The following is a 10,957-nucleotide window of genomic DNA, read 5'->3' on the forward strand; positions in this document are numbered from 1 at the left end:
ATCTTGTCCATTTTGTGGAATCCATTTTGTATTTCTGGCAGCCATTTTGTTTGCCATGTGCTGCCATGTGCTCACCATGTGCTTTGTCCTCCCTCAGTGTTGACTGCTCTTGTAATCTGCCTAGAAACGAACTATATTTAGCATCTCCCACCTTTGTACATGCCCAGTGAGTTTTCAGCTGTCCTTGCAGCTGTTAGTAGTATGTAACTGTCAGGATGTGTTTACTAGCATTGGCAAACTGTTAACTCCGCCTACTTGTCGACTGTGCATTTCTATATGACCTTATATGTACATAAAACCTTCTCTTGTACTTGTACCGCCCTCTTTTGAGCCCCTGTGTGGGTATAAAAGGACCATGCTCCTTCTGTTCGGTGTGCTACTTTCATGCATTACCGAAGGGTGCTGTGTGAATGTAGTTCCACCTCATGAGGTTTATTAAACTTTGTATTTTCTATTCCAGTTTCTGTGCTAACTTCTTTCTATTGGTCTGAGGACTCTGTGCAGAGAAGGGCGAACCCCTTGCACTGGTAGACCTAGCTGAGGTTCACTTCTACAAATTGGCGCCCAACACGGGGCTCATCGGCGACTCGGATGCCCAAAGGATTGGTCGCGACGAAGGATTGGAATCTCGCTCTGGATGCGATCGCTCCCCGATGAGACCCAAGTCTTGGCAACCAAGGCGTTTTTCCTTTCTTTCTGATCTGACCATCCAGGTGGTGCCGGTCCTCGACTGAGATCTCTTCTGTTGATTCGCCGCGCAGTGACCATTTGGTTGATTTTAGAACTTGGCAGTTGGAACCTGGACACCAAGTGATTGGTAAGTGTCATTCTGCGGCGCTTGCTGTTGGTTTTTATGCCGGAGATTGGTAAGGTATTTTAGTACCACTTACTGCGGCTTTTGTATTTTGGAATTTGTGTTGGCCAACTTTGATTTCTATGTGATTTCTATATAAATTGCAATTTATAAAGGCAGGTAATGAGGAGAATTTTCTCCATCTGAATTGATTTGAACGGCACATCGTACTAAAGGTACCTTAAGTGCTATTTTGATTATAATACTGCATATTCTGCACTATTTTTGGCATGCCTGTTTTTAGCACACTTCGTAGGATGTGTTGCTTTTGTAGTGGTACCAATTTGAGACTCGATGAAGCACAACTGGCCCCCCGGAGGGGACGCCTAATATATCTATATTAAGTATGGTCTTTCTTCTATAATGTACAGCACATTATGGAATAAATACACTCGTAAGGATCCTGAGTTGCGTTGGCCTATGCATGGGTCATTTGATTTACGAAACATTGAGTATGTGGAACAATGTATGTTTAAGCGAAAGACTAGGCAAGATATGTTTGACTGTGTACGAATGTGGGAGAAAGAAGTGCGTGAACGAATGAAGCGTGAGCAAGCCTTGATTGAAAAAGAACAGCGAAAAAACATTTCTGCGAAAGCATTAGAATTGAAAAACAAAGAAATAAGAGTTAAAAGTGAGAGAAGATAGGGAACGCAATTTACAGGTAACTGGCCAATACGCTGTTCGGCGGCCCCTTTATCCTATACTTAATAAACCACAAGATGATTTCTTATTATTAGATCGTCCTCCACCTCCGTATATTGTTCCTTCTGCCCCTCATGAGTCGGATGAGGACTCAGGTTCGGAGGAACACAAGGCACGAGAAACCCGTTCTATGTTGACCGCTGAGTGTGCGTCCCAGCTTAGATCTGCTGCTCGTAAAGCAGTTTGTGGCACTACCCCCGCCTCTGGTGGCAGGAAAGGGTGCAGCTGTATTTTACAGAGGTGTTCGCCACAGAGGTCCTTGAGCTGTTTAGGAAATATTCTGAGGAGTAACAGAAAATTGTAAGCAAATGCGTGATGGTCTTTTTGTTTTTCCCCAGGTGAATGATACAATCAGGCGTTTGGTTAAACTGCGTGTTGATGCAGTCCGTTTGCGAGAGGAGAAAAAGGCTGCAGACGTAGCTGCACAGACATCTCAGACCAGCATGGCACAAGCTTCTATCTCCGGAACAGATAAGACTATGATAGTTCATGCGAAACCTATGCGGGAGGCCGCGCCTTTGTATGTTCCTCCTAAAGGACAGGGTACAAGTGATGATAAGGCTTCTATCGATGCAAAGGGTTATTTTATTTATAATTGGGTTTATACACTCCTTGGAATAGGACGGATGTCATGGCACTTAAAACTGCATTGCCTGATCCGCGGAAAAATCCAGCTGCTTTTTATGAGGAAGCTGAGAGTGCTATTAGCTCTTGTACTATGACTTTGTCTGATATTGATTTATTTTTCGGATTGATATTACCACCTGATATGTGGAGAACTGTTCGTAAAATTGATGATCGTGCAGCTTTTGGGGCGTTATGGAAAGACTTAGAACAAATGGATGTAGAAAGGGAACCCGCACAGAAGCCATGTCAGTTAATTTTAGATCTTCCCGCAGCTATATTAGTTAAGTTAAAAACGATTATTCCCCCTAAAAAGATAGGTTGGACTGTTTTAGCATCTTGTAAGCAAAAGGCAGATGAATCGGTCTCTGATTTCTTTACACGCTTTGAAGAAGCATTCCACGATTTTAGTGGCCAGTCATTGACAGATGACACAGGCAGACATCTGTTTGTCGATAAATATGTCGCAAACCTGTTGCCAGGAATAGCTAGTCGCCTAAAAGCCAGTGAGAGTTCATGGACTACCTCTTCTCCAGTTTCTCTCTTGACTATGGCTCAGTATTATGAACGCCAGGAATTAGAAGCAAAGGGTAATGAGGATAAAAAGACAAAAGAATTAAAAACGAAGGTTATATTGGCTCAGGCTTATGATCCGCCTTTTAGAGGTAGTGATAGAGGTGGACGTGGATTTTATGGTTCGTCTTTCCCTTCTTATACTCATTCGAATTTGTCTGCTGACCAGTGCGCATACTGTAAGAAATTTGGGCATTGGGTTTCGGATTGTCCAGCACTGCGTGCTCAGCAGTGTCCACGTGGTCGGGTACAAATGAGAAATCGTTCAGGATATTCAGGGCCTAGAGGAAGCACAGGTGATCGTGCTAGGTTTGATGCTAATATACGTGGGCAGGATGGGTTTAACACTTTTGATAGAAGGAACCAATATCAAATGTCCGACAATGTGCCGTCTGATTCTCAAGATTCTGCTTATGCATAGGATTGCCTAGGATGGGGTAAGGAATCAGTTGAAGTTCCAGTAGATCAGAGGGGTCCCTATGTTACAGCACATGTTTTGGGTTCTACTGATCAGTTTCTGGTTGATACAGGAGCTACTCATAGTGCCTTGTCTAAACAATTGGTTCCAAGGGCTCCCCTGTCTGGCTTAACCATTACATCGATAGGTTTCGATGGAACCCCTTCCCTTAACCCACTGTCACAACCACTTGCATTCCATGTGGATACATTTACTGCTCCATGTCCATTTTTGCTTTCCCCAAATACACCAGACAATATTGTGGGTCTTGATATGCTCAAGTATTTCAGGGCCACGATATGATGTTCTCCAGAAGGTGTACGTGTTATCTTGAATGACAACCATCCTGTGACGGAGAGAGTTTGTCTTGTTAAAGAAGATATTGCATTAGCTTCACTCCCTAGTACTTTGTGGGCTACTTCGGACACTGATGTAGGGCAAATGGTTATTCCACCAGTACATATTAGTGTCAAGGAGGGCGCTGTGCTGCCACGTTTGCCTCAATACAAAATTTCACAGGAAGGTGAAGAAGCACTCAGAAGTATTGTCCATGATCTCATTGAAGTGGGGGTTGTTGAGGAAGTTCCTTACAATGTTTGTAACAGTCTGATTCTTCCTATTCTGAAAAAAGATACTGACATTAGGATTTACCGATTCATTATTGATTTGCGAGAAGTTAACAAGATTGTAGTACCACAATACCCCGTGGTTTCTGACATAACGACACTTCTTACTTTGGTTCCTCCGACAGCAACTACATTCTCTGTGATAGACTTGAAGAATGCTTTCTTTTCGATCCCTATTCATCCTGATAGCCGATATTTGTTCGGTTTCACTTTAAATAATCGATCATATGGATTTTGTAGAGTTCCTCAAGGCTATACTGAGAGTCCTAGTATTTACTGTCAAGCATTAAAAAGACAACTTGATTCTTTCGTTTTGCCTGAAGGTGTGACTCTCATACAATATGTCGATGACATCTTGTTGGCAGCCGATACCCCTGAACAGTGTGAAAAATTGTACTTTGTCCTTGCTTTCTTTTCTTGCTTCTCATCATCACAAAGTGTCACGAAAGAAATTGCAGTATTGTAGACCGAAAGTAACCTACTTAGGTCACTTTCTGTCTAAGGAGGGACGTGCACTCACACCAGATCGCATTCAAGCTATTTTAGACACACCAGTACCCCGTACTCAGAAAGATGTCAGTGCATTCATTGGTCTTACTTCTTTTTGTAGGCAATGGATATTAGGGTTTTCACACATTGTTAAACCCTTGCTAGCACTTTTGACTAAAGATACTCCAATGCCCCTCCCATGGACAGATGATTGTGAGACTGCTTTCCGACAGTTACGACAAGCCCCTGTTCAGCACCAGTGTTGGGTACTCCAGATTATATGAAGCCTTTTACACTCTATGTACATGAGAAAGATGGATGCGCATTGTCAGTTTTAGTGCAGACACACGGTGACAAACAGCGTCCCTGTGCATATTTTTCAGCAGTACTTGATCCTGTTGCTCGTGCGTGACCTGGATGCTTCCGTTCAGTTGCAGCAATAGCTGTGTCAATACGTCAGAGTGAAGTGATAATTTTGTCACATAAGCTGTTGGTGCTAGTACCCCATGCGGTTGTTGCCCTTTTAAATCAGACGAAGACGCAGCATTTAACTAGTGCTCGTCTGACAGAATAAGAATTGACATTGTTGGCCCCTCACATTACACTAAACCCAGCCACTTTGTTGCCATACCTGGTGACTCAGTCTCAGTCACAGGAGTCTCATGATTGTATATTCCTTACTGAGGAACAGACAAAGGGTTGTGTCGATTTGCAAGACACGCCCCTTTCAAGTGTTGATGGGGAACTATGGGTTGATGGGTCCTGTTTGAAGTTACCAGATGGTACAACGTCAGCTGTATATGCAATTACAACACTTCAGACGGTAGTTGAGACAGATCGTATTCCACAGAAGTCAGCTCAGGCAGCTGAGCTAATAGCTTTAACACGAGCGTGTGAACTTAGTACTGACTTATCTGTGAACATTTATACAGATAGCCGCTATGCTTTTGGAGTGGCTCATGATTTTGGGCTACTCTGGAAGGAGAGGGGCTTTCTTACATCCCACGGGATGCAAATAATGCATGGAGAATTAGTACATAATCTCTTGACTGCTTTAATATACCCGAAGAGAATAGCAATTGTTAAATGTAGCGCACATAAGAAAGTAATTGATGAGACAGGGCAAGGCAATGCTTTTGCAGACCAAACAGCCCGTGAAACTGCCATGCAGCGAAGCACCACGTCTATGTACGTAGTGAAGTCACAGGCTGAACGCTGGCATGATACCAGACAGGAAGTGCTAGATATGCAGAGATCTGCTTCTGCAGAAGAAATTGAGCAATGATCTAAGGAGGGAACATTGGACGATGAGGGCTGTTGGAGGAATAAAGAGATGAGCAAGTGGAGATTGCCTACAGCCTATTTACAACCTATGATTCATATGGCACATGGGCCGGCACATGTTGGAGCCTCCTCGATAACGAAATTGCTCACACAAGTTTGGGAGCATCCAGAAATTGCCGGCACAGCTAAAAAGATGGTGCAGTCTTGTCTGATTTGTCTACAACATAATCCTGGTAAAGGGACACGAACTCCTACAGGAGGGTTTGCAACGCCAACCGCACCTTTTGAAGTTTTGCAAATCGATTACATCCAGCTTGAGCGCTGTAATAACTTAAAATATGTTTTGGTAGTGGTATGTGCCTTCAGTAAATGGATAGAGGCATACCCTACGAAGGACAATACAGCTCTCACTACAGCAAAGGTACTTTTGAAGGAATTCTTCCCTAGATTTGGTGTTTTTAAACTTTTATGGAGTGATAACGGGCCCCATTTAATTGGGCAAGTTGTCGAATATGTCCGTAAAGGGATTAGGGATAAAGCAGAAATTCCATGCTGCTTTCCATCCACAATCAGCAGGGCTAGTGGAAAGGTATAACGCCACACTTAAATTGAAACTGGCGAAAATACTGGTTTCCACATCCTTGAATTGGCCAGACGCATTACCTTTGGCACTGTTGTCCATTAGATCAGTGCCACATTTGCGATCTGGTCTTACACCATATGAGGTGGTGTTTGGAAGGCCTATGAACATTTGGGGAATTCCGAAACCACGTCCCATACATGATGTACCATGTGTGTTGATGAGTGACTACCTATCTCAATTGACTGACAGTTTGATTTCTATTCATCAACAGGTTTGAGAAGCTCTTCCTGACAGGTTTGCAGGTGAAGGTCATGGACTTCGACCTAGAGACCAGGTGATGATCCGATCATTTCAGAGGTCGAGCAGCTTGGAACCGAGGTGGCGCGGTCCAGAGCAGGTGCTCCTTTCATTGAGAACTGCGGTCCGAGTGACGAACAGGAGGAACTGGGTGCACTCCACCCACTGCAAGAAAGTGCCGTCTACGTTGGTGGATCCTGCTGCCTTAATCGACCATCGGGACATTCTGGATACAGAGAGAGGCCAAGCCATATCACCTGACGAACCTGAGGAAGTCTTCCCGGACCACACGATTCCTGGAGTATCCCGATACCAACTGAGACCTCGGAAAGAGCCTGCATCGTCGAAATGGACTGGTTGAGCAACCTCCCTGGGTTAGTGAAACGGAATGCCGATGTGGCAAGGGGGGGGGGGGGAAATCAGTCCTGTATAGTGTAGCAACACCCGTCTTGGCCCTCGGTGAAGAAACCAATGGCTGCCCAGGGATAAGAGCTCCAACGATTGTTTTCAACGACAAGCTGATCATGTCTACAATGAGATCAACTGTTGCTAAGAGAAAGATCATTTGTGCTATAGGGTTTGTTGTTGCTATGGTGGCTGTAGCAGTAATAACCTGGTTCGTTGAGAAAGAGGCTCCTGCTCGAGAGCTTTTGATCGCCACTACTCCAGTGTCAGTTGAACACCACTACTTTAAGCTTCCCTACCATTAGCGGCAGCATCGGCAATCTTATTTAAACAATACCTTTATCCAGATGTTGCATCATACTCATAATGCCACAAATACTACCAACTGTTGGGTGTGTGGGATGATACCTGCACATCAAAAGAAAGGAGGAACACCTTTTATTCCTCTTCCCTTTTCTCATAATGTTTGTCAAGCTTGGTATGCACTTTTGTTTGCATCTGGAAGACGTACAGTAGGTGGGCTTCTTTTTTGCCTTAAAGTATGCTACCAAGATAAAGATGGTTATCCTCAAGCCAAAGGGACCAAATGGGAATGGGAAGAGTATCAACCGGACAATATTTCAACACCATATGTCTTCACAAATATGAGAACTTTTACCAGTAATGAACAATTTGTGATTTCTGTTACTAGCGCTAAAGCAGCTCTATGTGTAAGCAGTATTGGAAGGATTCCAGTGGGGAAAAGAGAATGTACTGTAATTCTGACTATTGAAGGTGTAAATAACAGTAGTTTTATAGCCTCACATAATACTTACTTTATCTGTGGTAGCCACGGATATTATCAACTACCTGCTGGGTGGTCAGGTGTGTGCTATGTGTCCTTTCTATTGCCCCCTGTGTTTCTGGCACCTGCATCATACCACCAGGACCTTAAATTATTCAACGATATCTCTAGAAATAGATACAAAAGGACAATAAGTGCTGACGAAGTAGACCAAACTGATACCACTCTGCAACAATATGTCGATTTTAATTTAGGTTTGTTCTTCTTTGTGGGTGCTGCATTAAACAGTAGGAAAATAAGACAATTGACTAGAGTTGTGGAAGCTGTTACCAATCAGACAGCTATGGCACTTGGGAACATTTCGGAGGATCTGCAAATTGCAAGGATTGTAGTTCTCCAGAACCGAATGGTTCTAGATGTGGTTCTGGCTGATCGAGGTGGTGCATGTTTCATCATCGGTAGCAGCTGTTGCGTATTCATACCGGATCACTCACCTTCAGTATATGACGCAATATCAAAACTGCATAAGATTGCTGCAGAAATTCCTCCAGAGACTGGTACTTGGACTTTTGCTGGATGGTTTTGGACTTTTGTTTCTGCTTGGGGCTGGAAGCTCCTGACTATCCTGTGTGTAATGATTACGATACTTTGTACATGCTGTGTATGTATCCAATGTGGTCCAATGCTTTGCTCCATTTGCATCTCTGCCTGTATACCTGTCAAAAGGAATGTTGCAGAAACAAAGGCCCAACAAATGTTGAATAAAGAGGTGGCCGAAATAATGCTAATAGATGTACGGGATGCATATTTAATTACCCCAGAGGAACAGATGTCTTCAGCTAATGCTAAAAGGGTCGTCTGTTGTAAATTTGCAGCGATTGGCTTAGCATTAGCGGAATCCATCTTGTATTTAGAGGCTATCTTGTCCATTTTGTAGAATCCATTTTGTATTTCTGGCGGCCATTTTGTTTGCCGTGTGCTGCCATGTGCTCACTATGTGCTTTGTCCTCCCTCAGTGTTGACTGCTCTTGTAATCTGCCTAGAAACGAACTATATTTAGCATCTTCCACCTTTGTACATGCCCAGTGAGTTTCCAGCTGTCCTTGCAGCTGTTAGTATTATGTAACTGTCAGGATGTGTTTACTAGCATTGGCAAACTGTTAACTCCGCTTACTTGTCGACTGTGCATTTCCATATGACCTTATATGTACATAAAACCTTATCTTGTATTTGTACCGCCCTCTTTTGAGCCACTGTGTGGGTATAAAAGGACCATGCTCCTTCTGGTCGGTGTGCTACTTTCATGCATTACCGAAGGGTGCTGTGTGAATGTAGTTCCACCTCATGAGGTTTATTAAACTTTGTATTTTCTATTCCAGTTTCTGTGCCAACTTCTTCCTATTGGTCTGAGAACTCTGTGCAGAGAAAGGCGAACCCCTTGCACTGGTAGACCTAGCCGAGGTCCACTTCTACAAGCATACATAGGACAATTAGGGCTCAATTATTAGTCCCACTGTATTTATTACGGTAATAACACACCCAATATTACCAATACATGGGGGACAGGTAATCCTGAGTAGAGGCACTACTGGTGGATTATAAATTATCTACCTGTAGGCCCCTAGTAAGTAGAGAATTAAATACAGAAATCAGTACAACAGCACCAATTTCCACATGTAAACCTTTATCTTATTTTGGATCTTATTCAAGGGATTTATTCAACCAGGTTTGACTGCAAGAGATAATACCATGCACCTTGCAATGCAGTTTTGGGCTAGTTTCCACCCAATGTTACTCTGCTAATTATTTTGAAGTCTTTGGACTTGGAAACCAGCGACACATTGTGAGGGGATGTATGGCTATACTAAAGGGGTAGAAAAGACCAATAAAACGTATTTTGGTTGCTAGGTTTGTGGTCCACAAGCCAGATATACAAAACTGGAAATTGTTGACAAATACCTGTGCCCATATTGGACGTGATAGGGCATTTGGCACTGAAAAACAACTGCTCAAAGAACACAAGCGGCTGCGAATATCAGCCACCTCCATTGTTCGCTTGTGTTTGAGCTACGTTTTTGCCATGAACAGCATGTAATTATGCAATGCGGAGTGAAAGCCAAATTTTGCAAAACAAGTGTAACACAAAATACCAAAATAACTCTAGCATAACAGAAATTATGCCATCCATAGATGCTGAACTGGTTTGAGGAATAAAATTAGAATGACAAATCAAATTTTTTGCTAAAGACACAAAAAATCCAATTGGCCATTTTGCTGCACTAGCCAGAAAAAGATTCTCAATCTTCAAATAAAAAAATGTATGTGGCCATGTGAGGACAGTTTGAGCACACCCACTCACCCAAAGGACCACTGAACATCCCATGTAAGAGAAAATTGTCAGTTTGGCACCCTCCTATCCCCCCACAAGGCTTAGAGTAAAAGAATGCAATACAAGGTTTCTAAGGTGTGCAGGTTCAGAAAGGAGTTCTGTAAACAAAAGCAGAACACCGAGGCTAAGACACAAAACGGGGTGTGTGCAAGGAGGTGTGTCAGCTCCCTTAGCTTTTTTGGTCTGTTTCTGGCCCGCTCTTAAAGGGATTCTCACAACCAGGTAAAATGTTCAGTATTCTATGTGGGCGCCGGGATTGTGCAGTTATGGAACTCCTCATTTAAACAGAGTATTCATGACACACGCTAGTAGTGATACCGTCAGCAGCTACCAATGGCTTATTGACCAATTGACCTCTGGCGGGAGGAAAGGGGGGGGGGGGGAGTACAAAAGGCAGGGGAGGGGCGCCCATGGATCGGTGCTGTGGTGGCACTGAGGCATTGAGTGAGCATTTTATTTAGTATACAGGCTTAGTGTCTATTCGTAAATATAGTCCGCTTACACATTATGCAGTACTCTGGCTGGGAAGAAAGAGAAACACCCAGCACTTGCAATAAGCCACATATGTAAATATAGCTGCACTGTAAGGCTGCCGAGTGCTACGTATGAATGGTTGCTTTATCAAATCACTGGGTTACTGTGTATATATCCAAATGAAAATCGCTCCCAATTGAGGTGGCACACACTGAGGTGGGACATAAAACAATCGCCGCGAGTGCGATGAAGATTCCTGCCACTGTTCCTCTGCTAAGATGCCAGTGAAAAAGGGCAAATGGAAGCCCGAAACACGTTTGGTGAATCTTAATGTGCTGATGGGCAATGCTGTAAGCTCCGTTTCCCTACCAATAAAAAGGTGAAGACACTCCGTGTGTGGCACCTCAATTGGGA

The sequence above is a fragment of the Triturus cristatus genome, chromosome 1_2 (genome assembly GCF_964204655.1).
Source record: "Triturus cristatus chromosome 1_2, aTriCri1.1, whole genome shotgun sequence".
Taxonomy (NCBI): domain Eukaryota; kingdom Metazoa; phylum Chordata; class Amphibia; order Caudata; family Salamandridae; genus Triturus; species Triturus cristatus.